Consider the following 17135-nt stretch of genomic DNA (forward strand, 5'->3'; position numbering starts at 1 on the left):
ATGTCTCCATGTAAACATTTCTAAGGGTATCTAAATCGATCTTAATTCTTTTGTTAACGACCCTACTTAAAAGTGAATTGCCACCACTTCGTTTAACAAAGCTGAACCAAAATAAAGTTTAAGCTAGTTAGAAAGAAATATTTTATCAAAAAGGGAGTGGTTACGAAACAAAATGACTGCAAATCCGTTTTAAACACTCCTATCAATTTTGCAACAAATACAATAAATAAATACTAATAAATAAAAATTTATCAAAATCGAAATCATAAATCAATGGTCAAAGCTATAGTTTTGAACTTTGGGTCACTTACATAAAAAACTAGAGCGCTTTAAACTGCAGTTACAAAAATTTCAAAAAGATTGACTTTTTTAAAATGTTTTCCAAGGACGATACTATCAGAAGCGTGAAGTGAACACTCATTCAATTTTTAACTCTGTGAGATTGAACTTTTTTTTGTTAAAAATCTACATATATTTATATGGTGTGTTCAGTTTTGTAAACAAATTAGTTGATTCTAGATTATATTATGAACCACTAATTTTTGTTTGTTTTTGTGTTTTGTCTTTAGAAAATGTTTTTTTGCTTTATTTATTTAATAAATAATAAATTAATTATTTGGCATTTGGTTTATTAGTAAAATTATTACATAAAAAACAGCCCTAACACGAAACTATTTTGAAATCCTAGACAGATTATACAATCCTTTTATCGGCGACAACGATAAAATTTCAAAGCGTAATTTTATTACCCGTGACCTTCAATGTCCTTTTCCCATAAACAGCATGTTTTATCGCAAATTGCTATTCAATTTTGCTCTATTTTTTGTATAAATTAGTTGAATTTTAAGAATTTTTCAAGAAAATTTTGACTGCATTAATGTTCCAGAAAAAAATTTGCAGAAGTTAATTTTGAAATATGGTTTACCCGTATAATGAAATTGCTACTGCCGCAGCGCTATTCTGGTGGCCGCTCGGCAAAACAAAAAGTTCTGATCAGAGATTTTATAAAAATACAGCATGTTTTATCTCAAATTGCTGTTCAATTTTGCTCTATTTTTTGTATAAATTAGTTGAATTTTAAGAATTTTTTAAGGAAATTTTGACTGCATTAATGTTCAAAAAAAAAAAATTTGCAGAAGTTAATTTTGAAACATGATTTATCCGTATAATGAAATTGCTACTGCCGCAGCGCTATTCTGGTGGTCGCTCGGCAAAACAAAAATTTCTGACCTCAGATTTTATAAAAATACAGCATGTTTTATCTCAAATTGCTGTTCAATTTTGCTCTATTTTTTGTATAAATTAGTTGAATTTTAAGAATGTTTCAAGGAAATTTTGACTGCATTAATGTTCCAGAAAAAAATTTGCAGAAGTTAATTTTGAAACATAGTTTACCCGTATAATGAAATTGCTACTGCCGCAGCGCTATTCTGGTGGCCGCTCGGTAAAACAAAAATTTCTGATCACAGATTTTATAAAAATAATAGTTATTTATTAGTAATATAATAAATCAATTTTTGTAAAACGCAATGTTCTACTATCATTTACTTAAATATTCCACCAAAAAGAACTGATTAATTCCAATTTAATTTAATTTAATTTAATTTGGCAGCAGTTATAAAATGAATTTTAGGATAAAAGATACTGATTATAAATAATTTTGGGTAATGAAAATATATAGCCACTCCCTTCACGTGTGAAAAACAATATTTCCTTTGATATTTCAAGAATGTGTAAAATGCAACAAAAGCTCGTTTTTGATAACCAACGAGCTTGATTTCATCGTAATCTACTACACATGTTGTTGATAAATGAAATATTACAACATTTAATCGGTTACGTAATTTCATTCTTTTGCAAAATGTTTGAAATATATTTAGCCTTGCTTATGTCTTATGTCTTAGCAAAAGTAGCTCAAATTCTTGAGATATGACGAGGCTATTATCGACAAGCTTATAATTCAATTTTCACATTTTATTTTATTGTAAATTAAAAACGGTAAAATTTAACTAGAAAATTTGTTATGATGTATATACCTATGTATAATAATATTTATTAACATTTATTTATGTAAATAATTTAGACGATCATACTTTTTCTTAGTGCAAATTGTCAAATTCCTTAATAAAAATATAAATCATTATTCTATTTAATTTATTTTTGTTTAGTACGATTTTTGTTTAGTTGTGAAAAAGATTTGTATCAAAATATTTAAAAGAAATAAATAAAATCTAGAGGATGAATGGGTTTCATTTTTCCCAAATTATTTTCCTGCACGATCCATAGCGTGAGCAAGGTTTCCACAAACACTGAAATAATCGCCTTACTTCTTGTTCAGATTGAATTTTCCTTTGTAGTGTTTCTGTAATCCTTTTTCCCATTATTTTTCAATTTTCCAGAAAGTAAACTAAACCAAGCGAACAAGAACAAATATTTTTATAAATTACCTTATAAATGCAAAAACATTTATATTTATGTTTCTGAAGTAAAATTTTTAAAATTTGGCTCATTGCAATTACAAGGTCAATATTATAGAAAAGTACCCGACATGAGGAATTCGATAAGTCATTATTACGTATTATTATGTAATTGTAAATTAACACCAAGAAGATATGAGTAAAACTATTACATGGCACAAATATTTAAGATAATGTTAATCACGTCATGAGTTTGTATTTCTAAACTGTACTATAGCTCAAATTATAAATGGAATATTTTATTGATTTATTTGATTTTGATTTTTGTAAACTTTTTCATCATTATTAATTATTACACTTTGGTTTACTAAGCATATTATATAAATTTTCAAAAAACCCGCATAGTTAGAGAAATTTTAGATACCCAATTTTGTAGAATTTCCTTCAACAAATATAAACTTTTGTTAGAATACATAAAGTGGCCAATAGATTTTTCAACAAAAATATTCATATCCGCAATCAAGCCCCAATTTTGTAAGTGGTGACCTTGGATTATTTTTTTTGAAACTACAAACTTTTTTAAAAAACTGGAATTGCTATTCGATGCGCTCTATTTTTATGTATAAATTTTCCGAATTTCAAAATTTTAGCTTAAACGGCTGATTTTTGACTGCGTTTTTTAGAAAACAGTCTTCTGAGTTGGTCAAGTTCATTAAATTAAATTCGATAACTTGACCCAAAATCTTCAAATTTGTTTTACCGGTTTATATAAAAAAACGCCTACAAATTTTGAGAAAAAGAGATCAGTCAGATTAGCTCTTGTATTTTTTTAAAAACCATAAAAAAATAAAATCTGAAAGTGCTGTTTGGTGCGCTGTATTTTTTTGTAGGGCTGGGCCAAATCTCAAAGTCACAGATTAAACGGCATATTTTATGAAGGTGTTTGAAAAATGAAAGTCAATGCATTTTTGGTTACCAATGATCTTGAAATTTTCTTTAAAAGTATCAAATTTTTTAAAATTTTGCAACTGCTATCTTGTGCGCTCTAGTTTTTCATGTATGTGGACCAAATTTAAAAATTTTTGCTTAAATCGTTACTTTATAAATGCAATTTATGTTTCAAAAAACATGAATCTTATTATAAATTGCTAGTTACATTGGTTGAGTCAAGGATGTAAAGCTATTAATAATAATGTTGAATACTGCTTTTTCAATCAAAATTATTAATTACAAATAATATAACTGAAGCAAAAAAAAATGATTAAGAAATGACTGTTAGATTTACTAAAAAATTTATTCTTTAAAAATCAAAATATACAAAACGTAAAAAAAGTCCTGAAATACTTAAAAAATACAAAGATATTAAAATTAATAATTATCATAACCATAATAACCATAATTTTTGTTTTATTACCCGTGACCTTGGAAATTATTTTCTCGGAAAGAGCAAGTCTTTTTAAAAATCTGAAATTGCTGTTTGATGCGCTCTATTTTTTTAAAAATATATGTAAAATTTTAAAATTATAGCTTAAACCGCTAATTTTTGAGCGCCTTTAATGTTTCAGAAAAAATAATCAGACTCCAATCTAAAATGGCATTTTACTTGCAAGCCTCATTCTTTATTACGAACAGTAGGTAATTAACAGAATTATATTAGAATACGCATTTTTCTATCCAATATTTGATCACAAATGCCCTTGGGAAGCGTTTTTTAATTTGCCACTGCTCCTAGATAAGCATTTAGATTATTTTATTTTTTAGAATAAATTTAGGGTATTATCAAAATGTAACGTCAAAAAACAGCATTTTTGAAAACTCAAAATTATTATAAAATTTAATTTTTTATTTATTTGATCCACTGGACGAAGGATCTTTGGCAGAATTAAAAATAAAAATTGTATTTCTGTTAAATCCTAAATGTGAAATACCACTTGGTGTGCCCTAGAGTATTACATAGTATTATTTCGAAAACATTTTTTTTTTGAATTAGAAGTATTAAATTTATTCAACCAAAACTGAGCTGGTCCACTGGACTAGAAAGAACCCCCCCCCCCTCCATCTTAAAGGGCAAGGGAGATCAAGATCAAGTCTGACAATAGACAATTATTTTAAATTTGCGAAATTAATGGTCCAAATTTTTCAAAAAATATATAATTAAATACGCCAACAATTTTCGAAGTAGTAACTTTCTAAAAAAAATACAAAAAAAGTCAAAAAGTTGGCATTAGACTAATTAAAGCCAATCCGGTTGATTAGAAAAATCACATGACTTTCCCTGGTGGGGCAAAAAATATAAGTGGAGGAAGCTCAGCAGGACGCCATTGTTTTTCTCTTCCACTTCCAGATACCACCAAGTTAAGACGCGTGTAAAATTTCTGCAAATTTTCTATTTAATGGTTATTCCAAATTTCCTTAAAAAAACTAATTATCGTATTTGGTAACGCTTAAAATCAAGTGAAGTGAAGGTGAAGTTTCCATCCCGCGCAATATTGCTTCAGTGGTGCCAGGAGTTGGACGCTCGACGAGGAAATCATCTCCATCCAGTCCAAGGAAAGTCACATTTTATTCTATTTAATCCAGATCACACTAAAATCACCCTTGGTAGCCTTTTTGATAATTTTCCAAAAAAAATTTCAAGTGATTTTAGTGTGGTCTGGAAAGCGTCTGCTCAACTTTTGATCGGTAATTTTCCATTAATTTGTCTCCTCTTCTTCAAAAATACATTCTGGGGTTAGTTTGAGTCTGGTGGTGGTGTTTCTGATTGAAAGGAGGGCCGCCATTTTGATCGATTTTTCTATCGACCAATTTGTCTTAGAGGGGTATCAGTTATTGCCACCACCTAGCGACATGTGAAAATTTTGTTCTTTGGCGATTGGTCGCGTTCCGCCATATTTGCGCCATTTGACCAATCATCATTGCTCCTTAGAGGGGTAAGACAAACAAGTCGTCCCAGAATTAGTTATCGGTGGGTAAATCAGTGTAAAAATGCTCGGGATTAATTAGAATAATTATTTGGTTGAGTAACAGTAGTGCTATTATCGGAGTAGAAAACGATAAAAGAGTGTTTGTTTTCATAACTTCTTCAATTACTTGGACAAGATTTCCACAAAACGTGACTTGGTGCGGGTTAGAATTTTAAAAAAACGGTAAGTCGCCACGACAAATTTAAAAAATCGTTCAGTTTTTAAAATTTTATTGGTTTTTTATGGACCTCGTAGAAATTCTTTGGAACACTTGTCTATAGAGTTACCCAGAAATTTGTGTTTGTTTCAATTCTCCGAATCCGAGGGAGTCTAAACAACTGCGCACCAGTTGCTCTAGCGAAATTTTTAGTTATAGCGTCAACTACGTCACAAATTGACAAAAATTTTTGTTTCTGGTCAAACTTTGTAATTTGCCGGTGCAGTTTAGTACTTAAATCAATTAAAAGTTGGAAGTTACACTTTTGTGATTTTTTGGTTTATTTTTGAAAAAAAAATGTGTTTGGTCAACATTTTATGTATGTGGAGCACCAGTTAATTTTTGTAGCCAAGGATGTTTCTCAAATTTTGGTACAAAACTAATTCATTAATGTTTGGCGGAAATCATAACTTGCTCGCTGATGTAATTTTAACAGACGTCGGTCAGTTGGTTATGAATTCTGATAAATGTTTGCTCTTCTAAATGGTTAAATTAAATAAGAAAAGGATCGCCGATTGGCAGAATTGCCAAAAATGTTTTGGTGAAGATTTGTTTTCTTCTTCTGCACTATTTTATACTTAAAAAACCGTGCGGAGAAGACAACAAGTCTTTAACAAAATTCTTCATCGTGATTTTCTTTTGACGAAAACTTGAAAATTCAACGTCAGTGGGGCAAGGATTGCAATTTTTTGCAAAAATCATTGTCAGTTTATACCAAACGCTGTTACTAATTCAAAATTTTTGGAAAATTTTTCGTCACTTACATTACATTATTTGTTATTTTCTGCATAAAAAATTGGAAAGCAGTGACTTTCGCTTCAAAATGATGGAAAAATAAATGTATGTGTTGCAATTTAGCATCCTCCTCTTAGGAATTTTATATTTGAGAAATTTCTAGTGAGTGAGGATGTTAATTTTTGGCACAAATCATCGTCAGACTTTTTGGGAGCATCAATTTTTCCTGTTTTAACATTTTACTACAACATTTTTTATTAGGTTTTGCTTGTTTGGACAACAATCGAGAAGAATCTTCCCCTCAATGGTGGGAAAATTGATAGGCGAGATAGCTGTGGTATGTTTTTTTTATCATACATTCATATTACATACGCGAAATATTTGGTTTATGAAGCACCATTTTCTACAAAACAAGATTGTGAAGAAATGTGCTGCAAATTTTCCTTTCGTTCCAATGATGCTTTAAATTTGAGGAACATCTGCGGAGCTAAAGCGAAACTTTTTGGCACAAATATCTGCCAGGATGACATTGAAAATGTGTTGCAATTTGGCGTGCTTCGCTCCATAGATTTTGTATTCGAGAAATCTTTGGAGTGTTGAACGTCACATTTTGACACAAATATTCGTCAGGATATTTTTTGGGAGCACCAGATCATATTTCATGGTCTTGACCAATTTGATCTTTTTACCAATAAACTGTAGTTTTAACAGGTTTTTTGAGTGGAGGACTCGATTTTTTTTGCAACAATTTTGCAAATAAAGTGCTGAGCGTATGAGTAAGATTTTTGATAATTATTTCGTCGGTTTTCCTACTATACTATTTTTTTTCTTAGGTTCTACGAACACCATTTCTGTCAAGGAAAGGTGAAATTGGAGAAATTGTCGGCAACTTTCGAACGAATTTTCATCAGAACGGGTTTGGGGCGAACACTACTTTACTGGAAGGTCGCAAGACGTCAAAATGGTGAGGATATTTGAAAAAGAAATTATTGGGGTAAGTTTTTTAACCATATATGTACATCATCAGCGTAATATATTATCTCTTTTTTGACATTTTTTCTTAAATTTTGTAAACTCCTTCCACAAAGGTCAAGTCGGAAAGCTGAGACCTTTGTTGCTTTTAAATGATCGAGATTTCAAAAAATTACGCAAAACGTATTGTTTTTGATTTTGTTGTAAAGAAAAATTTTAAGTGTTGCAAATTTTTATTCTGCTCTTTTCGACGTTTTAAAATTTGAAAAACGTCGAAGGAGTCAGGATAAAAATTTTTGACACAAATCGTCGTTAAAGTTGTTGGTTTATGTGAAGCGCTTTACTAGTTAAAGACTTACAGTTTTTGGCTTATTTTCGAGCTTCTGGAAACTGGAGAGTTTCCTTAAGGTCATTAAACTCTGATCAAGGAACATCGGACAAAAAAATTGTGTGCAATTTCTTGCCAAGCCGTTACAGCATTTTATATTTAAGAAATCCTGTACAGGTTTTGCAATAAAATTGTGCACGAACATTCATCACTTGCACCGGTTTTTTGGGAAATGCCCTGAAATTTGTTCATTTTTTACACATTACTACAACATTTTTTCTTAGGGGCTGGGAACTTGTATCTGCCTAAAAGGACCCTTCTCTCGCCACAAGGGTAGGAAATTGAAAAAAAAAGTGGTAAGTTTTTTATTCATACATATCACAAATATTCTGTTTATGGAGCACCACCTACTTCGTTCGAATGCTTTTTGGGCACATCATTTCTTCTCTTTGTTGAAAGTTTACAATTTAGCGCTCTATTCTAGTTAAATTTTACACTAGCATGAGCGTTTGTTGTAGATTTTTGGCAAAAATTTCATCGATGCTTCCACCCCACTTACGTATTTGGCTTATTTTTTAACATTTTGCTACAACATTTTTTCTTTTAAGACTTGTTTATTAAATCAAAATCGGCAAGAACGGGACCTTTCTGCTCAAAATGATTGTGGTAATTTTTTTTGATAACACATATTGCATACTATGATTCATCATGTTCCAGGTGCTGACAGTTTCGTGTTACTGCTTCGTAATGGTGTCAAATGATGAGAAAGGACTTTCTTTCATGCTGGGAGGACTTCTGACGCTCAGCCACGCCCCCTCCAAGAGGTAAATATTTTTAAATACAAATTTTGTCTGTCTCAGCCTAAATTTTTAATTTTAAATCAATGTTTGAAAATAGTTTGTAACTAAATATTCATGGAAAAATTCATAGAACAAATGATAAATCCTTTGATATATAAGAATTGTGACATCGTTTGTTCTTGCAGCATGGAACCGCCTGGCAGAGGGGAGGGGAGGTGGAGTTAAGGTCGGTTCACTTTTATTTTTTTTATCTATTGTGATTAATTTATTTTATTTAAAAAAATATCAACTTTTAAAATTAAGTAATAAATTAATCACAATTATCAGTAGTTAGTTGGTAGTTTAATCTTCACTGGAAGCTGGAGGACTTAAAAACAAATTTCGGTTCGTTTAAAGTTGTGTTTTGTGTCGTGAGTGTTAATTTTTTCCAAAATGGGAGTGGTACTTAAATTTTGAATTTTCGTTCCGTGCTAAACTTAAGTGAAAAAGTTTCGGGAGTGTCGTTTAATTTTTGATCAAAGTGAGATCACCTGTTTGCAGCCTCAACAAAACGGTGAGTCTTTTCCCTTTTATTGGCTTGTAATTAATGCGTAGGAGGCTTAATGTCCTCCGTCTAAATCTACACATGAACAACATAAACAGGGGATATCAGACACAGCTTTCTCCCCTTCAGAGATTGTGGACTGCGGTTTAGCTTTTCACTGATAACTTCAATAGCAAATCGGCTTATCGTACAAATTAATAATTGGAAATTCATTCCGCGCTTTGCCTCGTCATCGCAATTCGTATAACCCCAGACGATTTTGTCCGTGTCCGACTAATTTTTATATCATAAATCAATTGGCGACGTGTTATTATTGGCATCAAATCATAAATAATTTATTGCATTGTTCAAAATTACAATACCCAATTGCCAAAATCACCCACTTTCTTGTTACCGCTGCGGCACTTTATTAATTTATTACAATGTTATAATTTCTTTTCAGATGAGTGATTTATAAATATATTAAAATCACATCTAAGCATAAGAGAATAAATAAATAAATAAATAATTAAAAATACGACTACAAAAATATTTTATTTCATTGATAATTATAATTTTGAGTTCGTAAGTTGTTTTTTGTAACCCACATGTACATATTTTTGAAAATTATATCGAAATAAAAGTTTTCCCACATTTCTACCACTTAGAAGTGATTAAAAATGATTTCGATATGACAGAACAAAAATATTTATTTGTAATTGTCATTAATCATTATGATCTGACGCCGTATTAAAACACATCCTGTATATTCAAGTAAATATGGTTGGTTTTGGCATGCGGGTATTAAGTTGGAATTGAATTTCGGGATCGGAGTCGTCTGTAGTAAGCCTTTATTATTAATATTCGATTTTTGAAATCTGCTTTGGGTTTGGAATTTTATTTATTTTATTATGTTGCATAATATTATTAAATGTTGAGAGTGGAAGGTAAAAGCTTTGTCGTTGATAATTTAACTTTGAAGCTTTTAGAAATGAGAGGAGAAATACAAAAATAAAGCTTTGAAATATAGTTAAAATACCCTCTGTGTTAAAAGTAGCCTTATTGACACCCTTTAAAGTGATACGTAATTTTATAATACATTTATGCGTTGTATGGAGATAGAAACAGTTTCGACATAAAAGCATTTTGTAATTGAATAAACTCTTGACTAAAAAGCTCACAAACTGAAATTTTATTAAGTTATGACGGCGTTGAGCATTACTTGACATCTGCAACTGTCACCTGATCAATAAACAAATTTATTAAAAACGATTTTTTTATTATTCGGATTTAAGCTAATTTCGTTAAAATGATAAATGATAATGTATTGAATTATAGGTCCAGTTGTGATGAACGTGTAGCGAACTACTTTGGCTGTTGTTAACTATAATAAATACATTATAGCATCCGTAATGCAGTTATAGAACTGAACCCTGTCACAGCTTCAGAATGTTGTTTCGATAAACCAATTACATAACCCTTCATAGGACAAACATCAAACCGCACCAGGTTATGTCAAACTGCACATCACAAGATCCATTATCACTAGTTTAAGATTACACCCCAATTTCGCCTCCCGCCTTTTCTTCAACTATTTACCTACCTACAATCCCCCATCACTTGAATAAATTTATTTAAAACCACCCTGTCAATTTAGATAAATACATGTGCCAATTTCCAGTAAAAATCACCAAAAGCTCATGTTTTGACAAGGTGTGAACGTTTACAAATTGCCACTTAAAACCATTGTGCCTATTTCTAAAGACTCCAATTGTTTGCTTTTTCTACGTTTACCTACCTAGTCGAGGACCTTTTTATTCTGATTTAACCGAATTTTTTTTGTTACACTGCCACAAAAATAATATTTAATCAAATTTATAGCTACATTGCAGATGTGAGAGATAATTGACGATCCTATTTCACCACTCCACTTACAAATACCGACCGCAACTTGAGTTTATCCAATTTCACTTCATTGTCGACCCTAAACTCACTCCTTTTATATTTTCCACTTGCACAATATGGAGCCCCACTTACCACACGGCAAATTATTCAAAATAACCACTCGCATTTGGAAGACGCAAGCTAATTACTTTGACTATATGTGCAGAAACAATTCTACAGTTCATTTTTCATTTAATAATTTTTGTCTAAAATTATAGTCGCCACTCACCGAGATTTTTAAAAATTAGTGCCCATACTAGAGTTTGAATAAAACCCGAAAGAATTTTACTTGAAGATAAGACCCAAAGGAAGAACAAGCTAATTGGTCTTATGGTACAAAGACGTTAGAAACAGGACTACGAAATTAATTATGGTTCTGTCTCTTTCGTTTTGCATCATGGGAACATAATTTCATCAGGTCTCTATCATCAAATAATTGCTGAAGAAAAGTTACGCGTTTAAAAAAAAAACTCAATATGAAAGTTTTAGGTTCCTAATGTAATTATTTTGAAATGTTTTAAATAGATCAGTAGTCAGAATGTTGTTAGGTTTAGGAGTTTGTTCAAATTCTGTTACGCAAATGAAGATTCCGGAAAATGAGATACCCAGTTAGGTAGGAAAAATGCGTGCCTCTTGGATACAAGCAAGAGGGCGATTTTCCCCCCACACTGTGTTTCTCGAAATCGACAGGTGGAAGAGGTGGTTCCAAAAATAGAAGATAATGTCCGATTTGTAGTTTACACGAATTTGGTCCTTTTTTTTAATAGGATCATTCGTGGGTAATCTACACATCGTGCATTTTTGTCACGTCAATTAATCGGAAAAGTCGCACGTTTTGCTTCTTCCTGTGATAGAAATACACGTGATGTCATTGATGGATTGTGCAACTAGCTAATTAACTAGGTTTGAATTTGTTATGTAAAAATTCCTAGCAATTTGTCATGAAATGTGATGGGCGCTAATTTGTCCGGTGAGGGGTGCATTCAGCAACGTATTAAGAAAGCCAAAATTTTCGGGCGGTTTTTCAAAAACAAGTTTTTCATTTGTGAGTGGTATTTAGATTATGGAATTTATTAAAATTCTTGCGGTTTCTCGCGAGGGTTGCCGCTTTGGCGCCGAGCGTTCGGGGTCGTTTCCGACGTAAAGGGTATATGCATGTGTTGAAAGGGGCTTTAATTTAATGAACGGTTGCCATCACCCCTCCCCTGCCATCAAAAGTCCTGTGTCCTTTCGAAGCAACTCTGCAAAACCGCCAGTCTCGCCTCTTACCTTTGGTCAAATTTAGGCAATTCAAAACAAATTTATCGCTTAATTTTTGGCGTTTGTCGAGCAAAATGGCCGGAAATGGTCGCATCAATTTGAGAATGGCATTTGTTCGGCAACTTTCAAAGTTTACAACAGCATGTCCGATTTGTGGGGGTGTGAAAGGTGGCATGGACACACTGAGAAACTCGAAGTTCCACCCCCTTTCGCTATGTGCAAAAACGGAAACAATTAAATCAACAATGGTTGGTTTGGTCGGCGCACGGTCCCCGCTATTCGGACCAAATCTTGCAGAAAATACGTTTTTGTTAGGATTATTCCACATTGAAATCGTTTCATATTTAATAGGAAATATGCTTTGTTGCATTTGTACGTTTCGGGACGGCTGAGGCTGTAATTACGTAAAAATCCACCCTTAAATCAATATTCAGGGGTGGATTATTTTAAACAACGCCTTCGTAGAGACATTACATATGTTGATTGTTTTATTACAACTTGAATAGGGGTTTGCGAAATTAGCTTATGATTACATCCATCACACGGTATTTACCGCGCTATTAGTTAATAAGGGGGTGCTAGCCCCTGAGGACATACCCCCAAAAGGGTGTCCTCTTGTCCCTTCAATACTTATTTACATACATAACTCGTAATCCGATCTTCTTGTCAATTGTCAACTGATCTATTTCTCCCATTCGATACTTTCGAATTTTCTTTCAAAATTTCCGATAGTCTAATTGATTCCTCGAACTCACCCTGAATTATGACAAGGCTAAACCAACCGATTACTAGGGGTGGCAAACTATCACTTATCAGATATAATTGATACTGAACGCCGTCAATAACCATTTGGACACGCCTGCTTTAGACATAGAAAGACCTAATAAAAAGGATGATTACATCAATGCTTTTATTCGCCAAAAAGGGGATCACCCTGTATTATGCAACATAATCAAAACAATTACTTTCACCCACTCGACTAATTGATTGTGCAAGTGAAATGTGTTTACTCGACAGATAAGTATCCGTACTTTTTCTTTTGTATTATCATTTTTACCCCAACGAAAGGAAGAAGACAACGTTCAATCAGCAGCATACAGAGTTCCTCGATGCCGTTTCTTCGAGTGGATTGACTTGGTTTCAAGGAACCCTAAATGCTGCTGGTGATTATCACCACCACGACAAGAATGGAGATTCATGTTGTGTTCTGTTTGAGGTCTCGTTTGCTAAATTTTAATTTAACAAAATTTAGGAACATGATTCTCAGACGGAGGGCGATAACACCTACAGATCTTCAGATTTGTTTTACTTTGAGTTTTGAATCCTTAACTAGATATTAATTCCACAATTCTGTTTTAGGTTGCCTCCGGAACTGTTAACCGCTGCTGTTATTAAAGAAACGAGAACCAAAAATCCAAAAAGGTGTATCTAAAAATTAGCTACTTTGTTATTTCTGATTCAGTTTTGTTTTCAGATTTAATTGAAGCTGATTTAGAAAAAAGTGCCGCAGGTTTTCCATGCAACAATTTGAAGATTAATAATTAATTCGGGCGATGGCGATGATGTGCGGCCAAATCGAAATTCTGAAATCATTTGCCGAACATCCTCGCCACTATCCAGTTAATTACAAGCCGCAGTCCAAATTTCTACAGTCTAGAGGATTTAAGAAAAGTCTTCAGTTTGTGACTATTTTAACATTCAGTATTGTTTAGTTAGAAGAATTTCAAAAATTTTCATATGAAATGATTTATCTTAATTTCGTTAGGATTTACCTACATACCAATTTTACCTAAAAATTGTGTGGAAATGTTTAGTTGCTAGTTAGGACAAAATTATTTTAATTTTTGTCAGAACATACTTTAAACTTTGCATTTGGGAATCAAGAAAAAATTATTTGCGATTGGGGGTAGGATGCTCAAATGTTTGTGTTTAATTAAACTTATGAGTCCTTCTAACCTCAGTTGTAAATAATTGCTATCACGGAATTTTGTTAAACTTTTTGTACAAGTTTAAAATAGTATCAAACTTTGTTATTCAGAATTATGGACGCCAAGAACAGGTGTATCAATTTAAGTAAATTTGAACAAAATTGTTATGCCATTTTGTTTTAGCGGGTCCTAAACCACCAAAAAAGAAAACATGAAAATCAGTGTTAAAAGCTGTTGTTTTGGAACAAAAAACTGCGCACTTTTACTTTGAATCTCGTAGGTGCCCTAACTGGATTGTTGTTTATGAAAATTTTTAATAATTGTTACGGGACTCGAGGTTTTTAACCTTGTTTTTATTTATTTTATATAAAAAAAATATAATATTTTATTTTAGAACTGACAATAGCTGTAGTTCGTTTCGAGGTGTTGCACAGTTAATATTGTACCTTAAAGCAATATTTTCTGTGTGAACCTCGGATTGGACTTTGGATTTTCAACTTTTGTCCTGGATTTACGATTAAAAATATTGTTGATAGGGCCCTGATGTGAACTTTCTCAACTTTAAAATTCAAGACATCGATTGAAGCTCAGGACTAGACAATCGCTGGGGTTCGTTTTATGGCATTCTGGTGCCATTATTTATTTTTTTTTTAAATTTTGGCACACATTATGTCGTAGTACGCGCTTCGGCAATCTTCGAATTTCAATCCACATTTTGTTTATATAAACAGGCAGGTTTTATTATAATAGCAGTTCAACGAACTTTAAATGCAACGCCCTGAAGTGGATGAAACTCGGATTTGTCCTAGACATTTTTAAGATATTGTTTTAATTTTTTTAGGATTGTGAGCTGAGGCTCGTTTTAAGTGATTTTGATGACACTATTGGTTATGAACAATACTGGCACATCATCACTTAGCATGAGCTTTAGATTTTCGTCAAGTTCTACCAAATCACTCGTCAGATAGTGCAGATTTAGAATTGTATTTTAGTTGAGCTGGGCAAATTTATTGTGGCCGGTTACAAGGCATGTTTGGCAGCAATTAGCTTTTGTAATATTGCTGCCATTCATACCTTACAATTGGTCTCAGTGTTTCCAACACCGATAAACCTTAATCACTTTTTTAGAATTGTATTTAGTTAGGGGATTAAATTTTGTTTTTGTAGTTGTGATTTTTCAGGGTTGTGATGTAACTGGGGCCGGTTTCGAGGCGTGGTGGGCGGTAATATTAGTAAAAATAATACTATCCCCGACTACGCCTCGGAATTGGTTTTGGTGTTTTCACACAAACTAGAATTCGGCAAAAATTGAGCCCCTATTATCAAATATCTTTGGATTAAAGAATTAGCATCAGGTTCGTATTGCTGATGCACCTTCAGTATATTTAAAATTTTTATTTATAGCCCGTCCTCGAAGTGCGACATGAATCCTCGACTAAGGACTAAGCAGTGCTGAAGCCTAGCTTCCAAGGTTGCTGCGAGATAACTGGGGCCAGTTTCGGGGTGTGGGAGTGGTATTATTTTTTTAAAGTAATATTGCTCACTACACCTCCAAATTGGTCTTGGTACTTCAACCGACTACAATTGTTTTCACAAGTTGGAATTTGACGAGGACTGAGCATCACTCATCAAATATCTTTGAATTAGAGAAATGTGCCTGGTTCATCTTGCTGATGCACCATTCAGGGTGTTCTCTGCGAGAACTGAAACTCGGTTCTGAAGTGCAGGATAGTTATTTTTAAATAAAGAAAATAGCTAGCCTCGTACTCGGAATCGAAGATCAGTTAGTGCATCATTTGACGATTTGGGACTACTCAACAATCCCGGGCGTCGTAATTCGTTTTAGTTTACGCTTGTATTTTTCGATAGAAGTAACAAATGTTTTATTTTTAAGAGGGTTTTAACCAATTTTTCAGTCTCATATTCGCACTTGACATATTTTGGATTAAATAAAATATGTACACGTGTGGATATGGGGCCGAAGTTGGTACAGTCAACGGTGTCATTTATTTTTGTTAAATGTACTTATTCAATTTTTTTTATAAGTTAGGGTAAGCACTTTTCAATTTATATTTTCCAAGTTTTACTTGCAGTCGATGTGTGGCTGATGAAATAACAATATTTTTGTTCCAAGAGGGTTTCATTCAATCCAGTTCTTTGAGTTTTTAATCGCTGTTTACATATTTTGGCTTACATTCAAATATGTAGAACTGTAAGTGGAGGCCTAGGGGTTGGTCGCAACAGCTTCGTACATTTTTTTAGTTGCTTTTAAATTTATTAATTTCAGGTTTCACTTGTATTTTTCAATGTGTAGGTTGATTAAATAACAAAATATTTTATTAGTCCCACAGTCAAGGTTGTCAAATATTTTTTGTTAGTTTTATTTGTTTCGTATAATACATTGTTTTTTATTAGCACATTTGAATTTAAATGTTTCAAATTTCGTTTGTATTTGAGTAATTTTTTCAAGAGAGTTTTATCCAATTCTCAGGATTCTTGCTCAGAGTTTACATATTTTGGTTTAAATATGAAATATGTACAACCGTGAGTGGAGACCTGGGGGTTGGTCAGTCAACAGCTTCGCTGTGTAGGTTGACGAGCATCTCAGTAAATTTTCCTGTTTCTACGTACGGATTCGTACATATTTTTTGAACAATCAAAATATGTGTATTCGTGCGTAGCAATAGGGGGGTTTGGTGCAATCAACGCGTCGTATATTTTTTGTTGGTTGTATTCATTGTTTATTTAGCACTTTTAAATTTAAATGTTTCAAATTTCGTTTGTATTTGAGTAATTTTTTCAAGAGAGTTTTATCCAATTCTCAGGATTCTTGCTCAGGGTTTACTAAATATGAAATATGTACAACCGTGAGTGGAGACCTGAGGGTTGGTCAGTCAACAGCTTTGCTGTGTAGGTTGAGGAGCATCTCAGTCAATTTTCCTGTTTCTACGTACGGATTCGTACATATTTTTTGAATAATCAAAATATGTGTATTCGTGCGTAGCAATAGGGGGGTTTGGTGCAATCAACGCGTCGTATATTTTTTGT

General features: G+C 32.6%; 24 non-coding genes across 24 annotated transcripts; all 24 read left to right on the forward strand.

The window, feature by feature from the left end:
- The first annotated feature begins 5981 nt into the window (after positions 1-5981).
- Positions 5982-6074, forward strand: Mir3809 (microRNA mir-3809). Its single transcript, NR_038626.1, has one exon. It is a non-coding gene; the product is annotated as a microRNA mir-3809 (primary transcript).
- A 53-nt stretch (positions 6075-6127) lies between these two features.
- On the forward strand, positions 6128-6222 carry Mir3825 (microRNA mir-3825). The gene has a single exon (NR_038646.1). It is a non-coding gene; the product is annotated as a microRNA mir-3825 (primary transcript).
- Positions 6223-6435: 213 nt separating this feature from the next.
- Mir3821 (microRNA mir-3821) lies at positions 6436-6527 on the forward strand. Its single transcript, NR_038641.1, has one exon. It is a non-coding gene; the product is annotated as a microRNA mir-3821 (primary transcript).
- A 227-nt stretch (positions 6528-6754) lies between these two features.
- On the forward strand, positions 6755-6847 carry Mir3818 (microRNA mir-3818). Its single transcript, NR_038637.1, has one exon. It is a non-coding gene; the product is annotated as a microRNA mir-3818 (primary transcript).
- A 34-nt stretch (positions 6848-6881) lies between these two features.
- Positions 6882-6940, forward strand: Mir11635 (microRNA mir-11635). The gene has a single exon (NR_161880.1). It is a non-coding gene; the product is annotated as a microRNA mir-11635 (primary transcript).
- A 579-nt stretch (positions 6941-7519) lies between these two features.
- Mir3813 (microRNA mir-3813) lies at positions 7520-7612 on the forward strand. The gene has a single exon (NR_038630.1). It is a non-coding gene; the product is annotated as a microRNA mir-3813 (primary transcript).
- Positions 7613-7745: 133 nt separating this feature from the next.
- Positions 7746-7838, forward strand: Mir3820 (microRNA mir-3820). The gene has a single exon (NR_038640.1). It is a non-coding gene; the product is annotated as a microRNA mir-3820 (primary transcript).
- A 237-nt stretch (positions 7839-8075) lies between these two features.
- Mir3814 (microRNA mir-3814) lies at positions 8076-8167 on the forward strand. Its single transcript, NR_038632.1, has one exon. It is a non-coding gene; the product is annotated as a microRNA mir-3814 (primary transcript).
- A 3053-nt stretch (positions 8168-11220) lies between these two features.
- On the forward strand, positions 11221-11307 carry Mir6007 (microRNA mir-6007). Its single transcript, NR_129344.1, has one exon. It is a non-coding gene; the product is annotated as a microRNA mir-6007 (primary transcript).
- A 301-nt stretch (positions 11308-11608) lies between these two features.
- Positions 11609-11710, forward strand: Mir3810 (microRNA mir-3810). Its single transcript, NR_038627.1, has one exon. It is a non-coding gene; the product is annotated as a microRNA mir-3810 (primary transcript).
- Positions 11711-13239: 1529 nt separating this feature from the next.
- Positions 13240-13329, forward strand: Mir3829 (microRNA mir-3829). The gene has a single exon (NR_038651.1). It is a non-coding gene; the product is annotated as a microRNA mir-3829 (primary transcript).
- A 42-nt stretch (positions 13330-13371) lies between these two features.
- On the forward strand, positions 13372-13428 carry Mir11636 (microRNA mir-11636). Its single transcript, NR_161881.1, has one exon. It is a non-coding gene; the product is annotated as a microRNA mir-11636 (primary transcript).
- A 264-nt stretch (positions 13429-13692) lies between these two features.
- Positions 13693-13791, forward strand: Mir3807 (microRNA mir-3807). The gene has a single exon (NR_038624.1). It is a non-coding gene; the product is annotated as a microRNA mir-3807 (primary transcript).
- A 251-nt stretch (positions 13792-14042) lies between these two features.
- Mir3815 (microRNA mir-3815) lies at positions 14043-14137 on the forward strand. Its single transcript, NR_038633.1, has one exon. It is a non-coding gene; the product is annotated as a microRNA mir-3815 (primary transcript).
- A 322-nt stretch (positions 14138-14459) lies between these two features.
- Mir3822 (microRNA mir-3822) lies at positions 14460-14622 on the forward strand. Its single transcript, NR_038642.1, has one exon. It is a non-coding gene; the product is annotated as a microRNA mir-3822 (primary transcript).
- Positions 14623-14920: 298 nt separating this feature from the next.
- On the forward strand, positions 14921-15040 carry Mir3812 (microRNA mir-3812). Its single transcript, NR_038629.1, has one exon. It is a non-coding gene; the product is annotated as a microRNA mir-3812 (primary transcript).
- A 10-nt stretch (positions 15041-15050) lies between these two features.
- On the forward strand, positions 15051-15222 carry Mir3816 (microRNA mir-3816). The gene has a single exon (NR_038634.1). It is a non-coding gene; the product is annotated as a microRNA mir-3816 (primary transcript).
- A 44-nt stretch (positions 15223-15266) lies between these two features.
- Mir3826 (microRNA mir-3826) lies at positions 15267-15379 on the forward strand. The gene has a single exon (NR_038647.1). It is a non-coding gene; the product is annotated as a microRNA mir-3826 (primary transcript).
- Positions 15380-15552: 173 nt separating this feature from the next.
- Mir3817 (microRNA mir-3817) lies at positions 15553-15668 on the forward strand. The gene has a single exon (NR_038635.1). It is a non-coding gene; the product is annotated as a microRNA mir-3817 (primary transcript).
- A 110-nt stretch (positions 15669-15778) lies between these two features.
- Mir3828 (microRNA mir-3828) lies at positions 15779-15879 on the forward strand. Its single transcript, NR_038650.1, has one exon. It is a non-coding gene; the product is annotated as a microRNA mir-3828 (primary transcript).
- Positions 15880-15975: 96 nt separating this feature from the next.
- Positions 15976-16087, forward strand: Mir3808 (microRNA mir-3808). Its single transcript, NR_038625.1, has one exon. It is a non-coding gene; the product is annotated as a microRNA mir-3808 (primary transcript).
- Positions 16088-16562: 475 nt separating this feature from the next.
- Mir3811a-1 (microRNA mir-3811a-1) lies at positions 16563-16659 on the forward strand. Its single transcript, NR_038649.1, has one exon. It is a non-coding gene; the product is annotated as a microRNA mir-3811a-1 (primary transcript).
- Positions 16660-16690: 31 nt separating this feature from the next.
- Mir3806b-1 (microRNA mir-3806b-1) lies at positions 16691-16788 on the forward strand. Its single transcript, NR_161797.1, has one exon. It is a non-coding gene; the product is annotated as a microRNA mir-3806b-1 (primary transcript).
- A 227-nt stretch (positions 16789-17015) lies between these two features.
- On the forward strand, positions 17016-17109 carry Mir3806b-2 (microRNA mir-3806b-2). Its single transcript, NR_161798.1, has one exon. It is a non-coding gene; the product is annotated as a microRNA mir-3806b-2 (primary transcript).
- Positions 17110-17135: the final 26 nt, after the last annotated feature.

Source organism: Tribolium castaneum, chromosome 10 (genome assembly GCF_031307605.1).
Source record: "Tribolium castaneum strain GA2 chromosome 10, icTriCast1.1, whole genome shotgun sequence".
Classification (NCBI taxonomy): Eukaryota; Metazoa; Arthropoda; class Insecta; order Coleoptera; family Tenebrionidae; genus Tribolium; species Tribolium castaneum.